The sequence below is a fragment of the Arachis ipaensis genome, chromosome B3 (assembly GCF_059453495.1).
Source record: "Arachis ipaensis isolate K30076 ecotype BB chromosome B3, ASM5945349v1, whole genome shotgun sequence".
NCBI classification, from domain to species: domain Eukaryota; kingdom Viridiplantae; phylum Streptophyta; class Magnoliopsida; order Fabales; family Fabaceae; genus Arachis; species Arachis ipaensis.
In genome coordinates, this window is record NC_142438.1 from 23,467,683 (window position 1) to 23,478,254 (window position 10,572).

Here is a 10,572-nt window from a genome sequence, read left to right on the forward strand (position 1 = left end):
ACAATTCTAGCCTTGTCACTGTCAAGTATTGCAAGCTTCCCACAACTAACCTATATAGATGAGGATTTTGGAAGACAACCCCACCAGTAGCTTGCATCTTCAAAGTGGAGGGTAAGGGTGCACTACAAGATTTTTGTTTATTTGTGACAATTTTTTTCTTATTTGTGGAGGCTTATAATCCCTATCAAATAGTTTGTGGAAGTTTTTAAAACCCCCAAAATTTAAAGTGCTACGAGGTCTTTTATGGGGAGTTTTGTGTGTGTTTAGTAGGGATTTTATATGAGACTTTTGTGGCAGTTTTAAATCACTTTTGTGACAGTTTAAAACCTCCATAAATCTTAAAATTATTTATTTATTTTTAATTTTAAATAATTCATTAATCTCATTTCATTTACATATTCTCAAATTAAAAATTTATTTTTTAATATCAAAATTAAAAAATTAAATCTTTTATAACATAATTCCTCAATATAAGACATAATTCTATGTATAAAAAAAAAATTCTCAATGTCAATAATTCCAAACATAATTGCATATGATATTATTATACATAACTATTACTATTTTTCTTTAAAAAGTAAAATAAAAAACAACGACTCCAATATTTCAATATCATCTAATTACATAAAAGTTTCAAAATAAAAATATGAATACAATCCCAGAAGACCTTTAGAGGATATTTTATATTCATGAACTGAATCAGAGAATGCATCTGGCACTACAAGATTCAAGTTGATTTGTGGCGATTTTTTTATTGGTTTGTGGGGGTTTGAAACCCCACCAAAAGGTTAGTGGGAGTTCTAAACCTCCAAAATTTGAGGTGCCACGAGCTGATTTGTGGCGGTTTTGTAAAACACCAAGACATAAGTTAGTGGCGGTTCTTTGTCTGCTTTGTGGGGGGTTTTGAGTTTAATTTTTTGGCAGTTTTTTGAAATTTTTGTGGCGGTTTAAAATCTCCATAAAAACTGAATTTCCAAAAAAAAAAAATTACATCAAACTGAACTGTTGCAAACAATTTAAAATTGTACCTAAACATATTTTAAACTTATAAACTACTATTATTGATTGAAAAAATTACATCAATCAAGCTAAAGATTATTTAACTTTAAAGAAATTGGTAATTAGTATGTAATGAATAGAAATTTAAACAAATTACATCAATCAAATTGGTATGAAATGAACAACTTAGATCAATTAAATTTACATATTTTATATGATCTGACAATATATAAAATGATATCAGATAGTAACCCACCACTACAACAATAAATGCGGCCTTAAGATTGCCACAGGCTTCACAATAAGCTCTATTTGTCAGGAAAGGGAACTATCTGCTCAGGTAAGAAACAAATAATATCAAATAAGCAAAAAATAAGCATTAACTTCAAGTAAAACCTATACAAAATACAAATATGATAAAAAAAATATGCTTCTGTAAAAGATAGAATCCTCATTCCTCTGAGAAACCCTTCATAAGGTGTTCTACTCCATCCTAAGGATCCCTTCTCCTATAATAACTCTTCAGCATAAAAATGTAAAACAAATTATTGTAACTTGTTTCAAACAAATTGATTTCATAAGAAAATCTGCTAGATGGCTTTAATTGCTAGAGTTACATGCCATGACTAGTGACCTTTGCATGAATAAGGGGGCTTATCTCTACATTTCATCATTGATAAAATGCCATTTTCAAAGAATCATGAGCAATGAGTTTTATATAGTTAGCACTGTGAAATATTAACAAGGCCTCACCTGTTCCACTTTCCACTAGCACCAGCAGAATATTCCAGGATATTGCCAACTGCCATCCATGAACAAAATATAGCATTTACTACATTGTGTTGATCAGGACCTAATAATAGGAAAATTATTGTATCATGACGTTTCGTCAATATCAAGAAGGTATTTAATATAAGATGAAAATCAAGAATCCACATTGTGATTGTTGAGAACGTGAACAAAGAAAGCATGTAAAATAAGCAAGTTCTACCTGAAAAGGTCATCAGCCAAAAGTGCCCAAGCTGGTCCCTACAAATTAAATTTTGAAAACATAAAATGAAAACTTACTTTCTTTCATCAATATAAAGATAACAGAAAGAAGCACATTCTAATTCTTTGACCTTACCTGCACAGTGTTGTTGGCAAGATCCAGCATCCAGAACCCAAAAATAAATACAAGAGCAGCTCTTGTTCGGTTAACTTTAAATGTGCTAGAATTTCAAAAATATAAAATTTATTAGTATTTAAGTAGGTTAATAGACGTGAAATTTTAAAAGCAGAAGTGTGGTAAAACTAAAGAGTAAACAAAAATGAATAGCTGGCAAGGAAAACCTACAATGCTCACTTGTATCTCCGAATAAATATCCAATCGTCTGCAGAAAATCCAATTAATATCACCAACATTACAAGACATAATTTAGCTAATGTGAAATTAAGTGTCAAAGTAATCCAGATGTAAACAATAATGACCACTGATGCTTACAGCCAAGGAAATCATAAAGGATCCTGCCAGAATGAATGGACCCTGTTATTTGCATGTTTAAATCAATCTAATAATGAATCATAAATTTGTCCAGACCAACACCCATATTCCATAAATAAATATATGTTATAAAGTTAATAAACATTCAGTGAAAAGGCATTGACGCTTGAATATAATTTAATGGAGCAATAGAAAAAATAGGCATGAGAAGAAATTTAAAGAAAATTAATATAAAAATTAAAAATAAAGCAAGACTATATCACCTATCACAAGGCCAGTAATAGGGCCACAAAGCTAGATAAATGAAGAAAATGCATATCCTATACCCAACGTCTGCACCAAAAATGAGTATACAGTTAATCGGAAAGTTGAATATAATTCTATAAAGACATACATTAAACATTGACAGCAAATTAGTTAATACCAAAAGCATATATTAAAAAAAGGATAATCGCCCAAAACAAGTCAAGCAGAAAACCATGCAAGCAAATACACCTCTTATGCAACTAAAATAATTAAATAATAGAAATACTCCTCTGAAGCCAATTGCAATTGATCCGCTTAGAGCTTAAGAGAATCTGCGCTCAACGGCTTGTGAAGTGACAACTTTGAAATACCACTTCTGTGGCGATTGGTGAATGCCAAATAGTGTCGAACAAAGTTTCTGTGGACAGATAACCATTCTGTTCATGAAATCCACATAAAAGGTGCAAAAATAGCAATCTGGAATCATTGAAATCATATAAGCAAGTGAGAAAGTATTCGTATGAAGCTGAATTAGGCACAAATTGGAGTTAATAGAGATCTCAAATTCAATTCATCTTTCTCACAGACATGGAGATTGTCTGAAAAAATTCTGGACGGAAGTGAGTGAGAAATTTAAGTCTCGAACTAAACAAGAATAAATTAGGAAGAAATTCTCACCGCAATGACTTGGAACATGAGAATCAGTTCCACGAGATCTGATAGCTTTGAATGCAGCTTCAATCGAACTTTCCAGAGACTCCCGCTCGCACGCCTTCCAGATCTCCTCAGCTAGTGTCACTGCGTCCGCGCCGAAACCGCGCTCTGAATCCTTCAAGCCATCGGAGCAAAAGCAGAACCAACAGAAGAACCCGTCGTGGAAGATGACGCAGAAGCAGAAGATCTAAGCATTACCTCAACGATCTGAATGCAATCATCACTGACTTGGAACGAAGGAGACAATGATGGCAACACCGGCAAGAAGATGAATGGCGGTGGCGGTGACGGTGGCGGTGGCAATGACATTGAGATTCTAGGGTTTCAGAGAGATCTCACTCTCCCTCGTCCTTTCTCTCGAAGCCCTGTTTTGAAGTTTTATTTTTTTTTTTTTGTTGGTATGGGCTGAGTGAATGAATAATTGGTTGGATTGGATTTTTTTTTATAATTAATTGGATTGGAAGTATTATTACAGTGAGAGTTTTTGTTAATTATTTAAGGAGGTTTTATAATTTTCCACAAATAAAATATATTATGGAGGTTTTTAGTAACTCCTATTAAAAAACTATCACAAACAAATAAAAATTTTGTAGTGTGGTGAACCCTGGAACTCATACCTGCATAATTATGCAAGTATTTTCAATGTTTGCAACCCTAACTTCATATAACCATGAAAACAAAATCAAACTCATGCTAAATCAATTTAGTTATATACAACTTTTGCTAATTTAATACACCATTACACTCGTAAAGAAAATAGAATCAAATTAACTAACCCTGTTCCACTCAGCTCAACACTTCAATTTCATTTAACTTAATGCATGCTCTCATTGCTAAAAAAAATTGAAAAAATTCTTTAAATGCATGATTTTTGCCAAACATATACATTTTCTAAATTAAAGAGGCAAATTTGCCAAACATATATGAAAATAATTTTAAAAAAATGAAAAAGAAAATAAAAAAATGAAAAAGAAGTAAAATTCAGACACAGAGGATACTGTTCCAAATATCCCTATAGCAAAGTCTGAAGAAGAAAAAAAACTTAAAAGGTCCAAAAATCCACAACACAATACACATTTATACTATCTATTAATATTGAATGAAACTAAATAGACCAAACACACGCCAATATGAACAGACCTTTTTTAAACATTCTTCAATCCCAGACTTAAGCCTAAGTAAAAGATAAATGAAAAAAAAAATTAAATGCCACGAGAATGATGATCAAATTAACTAAGAAGCCTGGGAGACATACTTAGGTGATGTATGTCCAGAAATCCCACAGTTGTAGTAGCAGCTTCAGCCGCATCCAGCACCACCTATGCCTACTTGCACTATACGAACACAATGCTCAATGAATCAGTCATAAAATGTAAAAATAAAGGAAAAGAAAAGAAAGAAACTCTTATCATTCTTAAGTAATATTACTATATATTGTACATGCGGACATAATCATTAATTAATGCATAAAAAAATCAACATATGAATAAAGAATGGTGCTCTGCTCACGAATACAAACATCACTATATATGGTTTCATTCCAACTGATTTAGTTAGTTATATATATCAAACGTGTTTTAGCCTTTAGACAAAGCAAAATTCAATACTTTAAATAGCTTTACTTTTATCATACCTTGGCCGAATACAAAACAATATCTTCCTTAGTTAGTTTGAAAGCATGACTACTTCCATATGATGCAAGATTCAAGGCAGCATGTGGTTCTGCCTGACACAATAGCACACATTTTATTACATGCCTTAATCCCATCCATATTCTGTGTGATTCACGGAATTAAGAAAATCATTAGAGGATTCTAAAAGTAACTTACTTGAGATCATGTTGTTACAATTAGCAGATCCTTTGGAGCATAAGCATCAATATCCACTGCTTTTACCTATGTAAAATTATAAATAATGAAAAACAAGGTAACAGACATGAAAAACACAAAGTCATTACAAATAAAAGATAAAGATAAAGATGAATAGGTGCTATCATAAATTTCTAAACATAAAGAGGCAATCACATAATTAAAATTTTACCTCTCTAGCCACAAAGAAGAGGAACTTGTGATCAGCTAAGTTTCCTTCAACCAAGAAACAGAACCGTGCGAGAAGGAGGCACAGCCATCGCGCCACCGTCGCTGTCTTCATCGCGTGTGGAGTCGCCGTTGCCGACAAGCCCAGCCGCCGCCCAGTTGTGTCGCCGCCATGAAGACCTCGCCGACGTCTTCCCCTTCGCAGATCGTCACCGTCTTTGGAGCAGAAAGCGAAAGAGATCTCACGGTGGAGGAAACAGGAAGGCACCGCCGTGCAGCGAGAAGCTACCGCCGTCGTTGCGCGCTCCGTCACCGCTACTGCTGGGGCTGCGCCGCCGTGACTGAGCTTCTGCCACCCGAAACCCACCGCCACTGCCACCAGAAACCGCCACTGAGGCCTAAGTCAGTTTGGTAAGCTCTAATATTGCCTCAGATCTTCTTTTCTGTTAAGTTGCTTCTACCGTGAGTTGTTACTGAGGTTGTTTGCATCGGATTATACAGTCACCGCTACTGCAGAACCATCAGAGCTTCCGGCCGTTATTAGAGCTGCTGTCTGGTCAATTTTGAAGCTGCTACTGTGTCGTTCTATTCTGTTTATCATGGTAAGATTATTCGGTTTCGTTCTTGTTTATCGCAATACTTTATTATCAATCATGTTCTAATATCGCTCAATATCCATCCCGCGTTAATTCTAAATTATGTCAGATATGTGGTTGTTGCTGTAACTTCTACGGTTGATTGGAAATTTCTGCGGTTGCTGCCGATTAACATGAGAATAAGGATTTAATGGGTTTAATTATGCAACTTGCGACTAATTGAGGTAGGGATTTTTCTTAAAATCTATTTTACATTACAGAGTTGTGATAAATAGATATTGATGCTAAAAGATATACTTCTGTGATTATATTTGTCTTGTGGATGTGATAGTTTGTTGGGCTGGATTATTGGGTGCTTGATTGCGTGAGGGGTGTATGGTTGTTGATAAAAAACCGGTTTAAAATGTTATTTACTTGATTATTATGAAAGGTGGATTTTCGTGGTTTTGGAGTTTACTTGGTAATATAAATGAATTGATTTTGGAAATAATTTGAGATATGAAAATAAATTGATTATGGGAGCGGTTTGATTTTAAGTTGGTATGATTTTATAAATGATTTAATATTCGAGTTGATTTTATTTTAAAAAGAGTTTTATTGTTGGAATTGGTTTGATTTGAAAATAATTTGATATTGGAACTGGTTCAACTCTGGAAAATGTTTGAGATTTGGAAATGGTTAGGAAAAGGTTTGAGAAATGTTTGGATGGGACCGGAAAAGGGTAGCAGTGTCCGAGTTTTAGAGGAGATGCTGCCGAAATTTTATCAAATTGGAAGTTTTATTTGAAGTAATTAATTAAAAAGATTTGTTTTTAAACATTATATGTTTTAAGATTGATTTACTTATCAAAGAAAGAATTATGTTTTGAATTGGGATTGTTAATGGACGGAATGGAAAGAAGGATGATGAGAATTCTCTTTAAAATATGATTTTTGAATGAATTTGGAAATGAGATTTGGATTGATGAATGATTATGATGTTGAGAATGTTGAGATATTGATTGAGAATGTTGAGATATGATCTTTGAATTATTCAAATGGCTTATGAATTTGAATTGTCTAAGATACGAGGTTCCCTGGATAAAGTACCATGGCTTGCCACCACGTGTACCAGGTTGAAAACTCGATACTCTGTTGACCCTACGACGTAAGTGTGACCGGGCATGCGCACTATATAAATTTCTGGGAATGTTACCCCCATTGAGCAATATTGATTATTTGAGAAAAAGCTATGCATAGACTCTTAGGGATGCACGTCGGGGGACAGTCTAAGTTCAATTCAGACTTGTCGGGTTGGCTGGATAACCGACAGATGAGCCTCATCAGTCATAGGACAGGCATGCATCATATGCATTTGTATGCTTTGCTTGGGTTTGAATTTGTTTTGGTTTGCCTAATTGCTAAATTGTTCTTAACTGCTACTTGAACTATTTGCTGTAACTGCTACCTACTTGTGCTTTCCTTGTCTATCTTGCCTGTGTTTGTCCTAGCGTGTTACATTTGAGAATGAACTTTGGTGCTGAATTAATGATTGTGTTGTTTGATTGCGTGGTTGGTTTCTTATTGATATTTTCTTATAAGAAAGGAAAGGTTTCGTTTGATTGTGTGTTACATTTGTATGTTTTGTATGTATGTTATATTATAAAATATTATGTAAGGAGTCTTGTATATGAATCTATGTCTGCTTGTATTTTTCTTAAGATAAAGTATTTATTTCCGGTTTTCAAAGGAATCAGCGATACGGTGTCGAGTCACAGGCTCCTATTTTAATATTTAGTATGTAAAGTGGTCGTAATACTTCTTGCTATCAGAGTAGCGCAGCCGGAAGCGTGACATTCTAGTAGTGAGGGTGTTACACTTGGCAAAGACAGGGTTTATAATGATTGCACAAAGGCAAAAATTTGTAGCATTATTAAATTAAATCAATCCTTTCGTTGTACAATTACTAACAACTTGAACTTATTGTTGCAGAAAAATTTCCACTTTGATAAAGATAGAAGTGGAAGTATCAAGAAAACAATTTTACAAAGTATAGGGAAGTCCTGGAACAAGGACGCTTGAGCAAAATCTTGAGTTACGCCCGACGAAAATTGATAAAGAGCATTGGAGATAGTTCCTTGATTAATGCAATGATCCTGACACATATGTAACCTATTTTGAATTCGTTAAGAAATAATACTATTTATAGTACATTGATATGGACAAATTCGGTGTCTAATCAATCTTATTTTTTATGACATAATAGGAGAAGTGCAAAAAAAATGCTATGAATTGATCAAAACAACTATACACTCACATTGACGATTTTAAAAGCTTGGTGAGACCAAAGGAAGAAGAGGTAATTTAGGTTTAAATTCATTTTAAACTATATTTTAGACTGCATATTCTTTATTTGGGTTTAATACAGTTATTTTTTAAACTATATTGTTATAGAACTATAGGAGAGAAAAGTTGGTAGAGGAGAATTATGGACCTTAGTGCATAAACGACATGATGACTCCTATATACATGAAGAAGCTCAGATCATTGGTGTAAGTACTACATTGGGATCCTTTATGTTGTTTCTCGTTGGATTTAATTATAAAATTGTGTTGAATATGCTCTAACCTGTAATTTCTTATGTATGCTTATTTACGTCTGTAGAAAAAATTGTGGAGATTGAGCAATGTGATGAATCTACTAGAATATTGTCTGAAAATGATTCCCTTGCCCAAGCTCTCGGAAAAGAGCACTCGGGTAGAGTGCGTGGCATGAATTTCGGACTGACTCCAAGTCAACTCTTCTGTTCTAGTTCGCAGCTGCCGGTGGATGAAACTCAAATAGAGGAGGTCCAAAGGATGCTGATTGAACTACATGCAAAGGTGATGGCCGAGAAATTGAAAAGGAAGGCAGTGGAGGATGAAGTAGCAACAGAGAAATTGAAAAGGAAGGCAGTTGAGGATGATGTAGTAGCTGAGAAGATAAAGAGGCAAGCAAAAAGAAGTGTTCTAAGTTATTTAATTCAACGATAAGATGGGAAGCTGCCACTAAACACCGCTGCACGGATGAATTCTTTGAATGGACATAACGAAAAATAAAAATTAGGATTGATGTTATTTTATTTGAAGTATATATATATTTTTTAATTTGACTATGCAGCTTTATTAATTAGAGAAATACTTTATTGATATTAATATAACTATATTAGTTTGTGTTGGAATTAAATTTTTATGAGTTCTCGCCTTCAATTTAGATTTTTAGAGAAAACTAATAAGATTTTTAAAATTAAAAAATAATCCCAAAAAAACAAAACATATTCTTAGAATATTTAAAGAAAAATAATTTAATATATTTTAATTTAAAAATTGGCAGCAACAAATAACGGCGGTTTGTAACCGATGGAAATACATTTGAAAAATTGCCGCGGGTTTTGATATAGCGGTGGTTGGTAATCGCCGAAAATAAAATTTTGCCAAATTTGGCAGCGCCAAATAGTGACGGTTTGTAACCGTCGCAAAAGAACCTTGAAATTGTGTTTGGGCATAATGTGGCCGTTCAAAACCACCGCAAAACAATCCAAAGCAAAATATATGAATAGCAGCGGTTATACCAGCGGTTGGTAGAAACTGTCGCAAAATCAAATATTTACGTCGTAAAAGAGGATGATTGATGAACTACTGGTATATATTCTGTTTAGTGACGGTTTAAAACTACCGCAAAATCTAAAAAACTGTCTCTAGTATCCGCTTCTCTTGTAGTGAGCCATTGCAAGCATCTAAAGATTGATCTACACTTTTTTAAAAGACAAGGTTACGTTAATTAACGATAATTCTTTGTTGTGAATATTCTAGCAACTTATAAGTTTGCACACATTTCTTTGACAAATTCAGAACCAAATCTAGAGTGTGTATAAGTCCAGGTCACACCTACGTTTAAGGAGGTGTTATAGATAAAGAGAATTCTACTAGAAAAAGTAGATAGTGCTAGTTGATTATCTGGTATTGGTGTAATCACCTTCCACTTATATCAAGGTTAGGTAATTAGTTAAGATAGAATTTTGTTAGGCTGCTATATGAGTTTTTTTAGAGTTTATAATATAAGCTGTGAATATGCATACATTAATATATAAATTAGAATTGTACTAGCGTATCAATCTAATAAAAAATTTGGATTATTCAATCACAAATTATTCTGTATTCTCTATTATCAATAATCACTAAAAAAATCATAATAGCATGTTAAGTATGTGATACATGGCAAATTTTTATCTTATATATCAGTAGTTAAGTATTGATTTTTTATCTTAATTTAAGTATTGAATCTTTCAAAAATTAGATGGATTTTATATATGATCTTTTCTTTTCAAATATCATTTTGACAACTAATCCTTAAAGAAAAGACACCTAGCATATTCATTCCAAAAAATAATGGTGTTTGCTACGGTACGATGATAAATTCATACGTACCGATACGTTTAAAATATGGACAAGTAATAACAAGCCACACGGAATCTATTTTCC

General features: G+C 33.4%; 1 long non-coding RNA gene across 1 annotated transcript; it reads right to left on the reverse strand.

The window, feature by feature from the left end:
- Positions 1 to 1,219: 1,219 nt before the first annotated feature.
- On the reverse strand, positions 1,220 to 3,791 carry LOC107629815 (uncharacterized). Its single transcript, XR_015907649.1, has 6 exons — positions 3,407 to 3,791; positions 2,336 to 3,205; positions 2,126 to 2,210; positions 1,991 to 2,028; positions 1,753 to 1,801; positions 1,220 to 1,331 (listed from the first exon to the last, which is right to left on the reverse strand). It is a non-coding gene; the product is annotated as an uncharacterized LOC107629815 (long non-coding RNA).
- Positions 3,792 to 10,572: the final 6,781 nt, after the last annotated feature.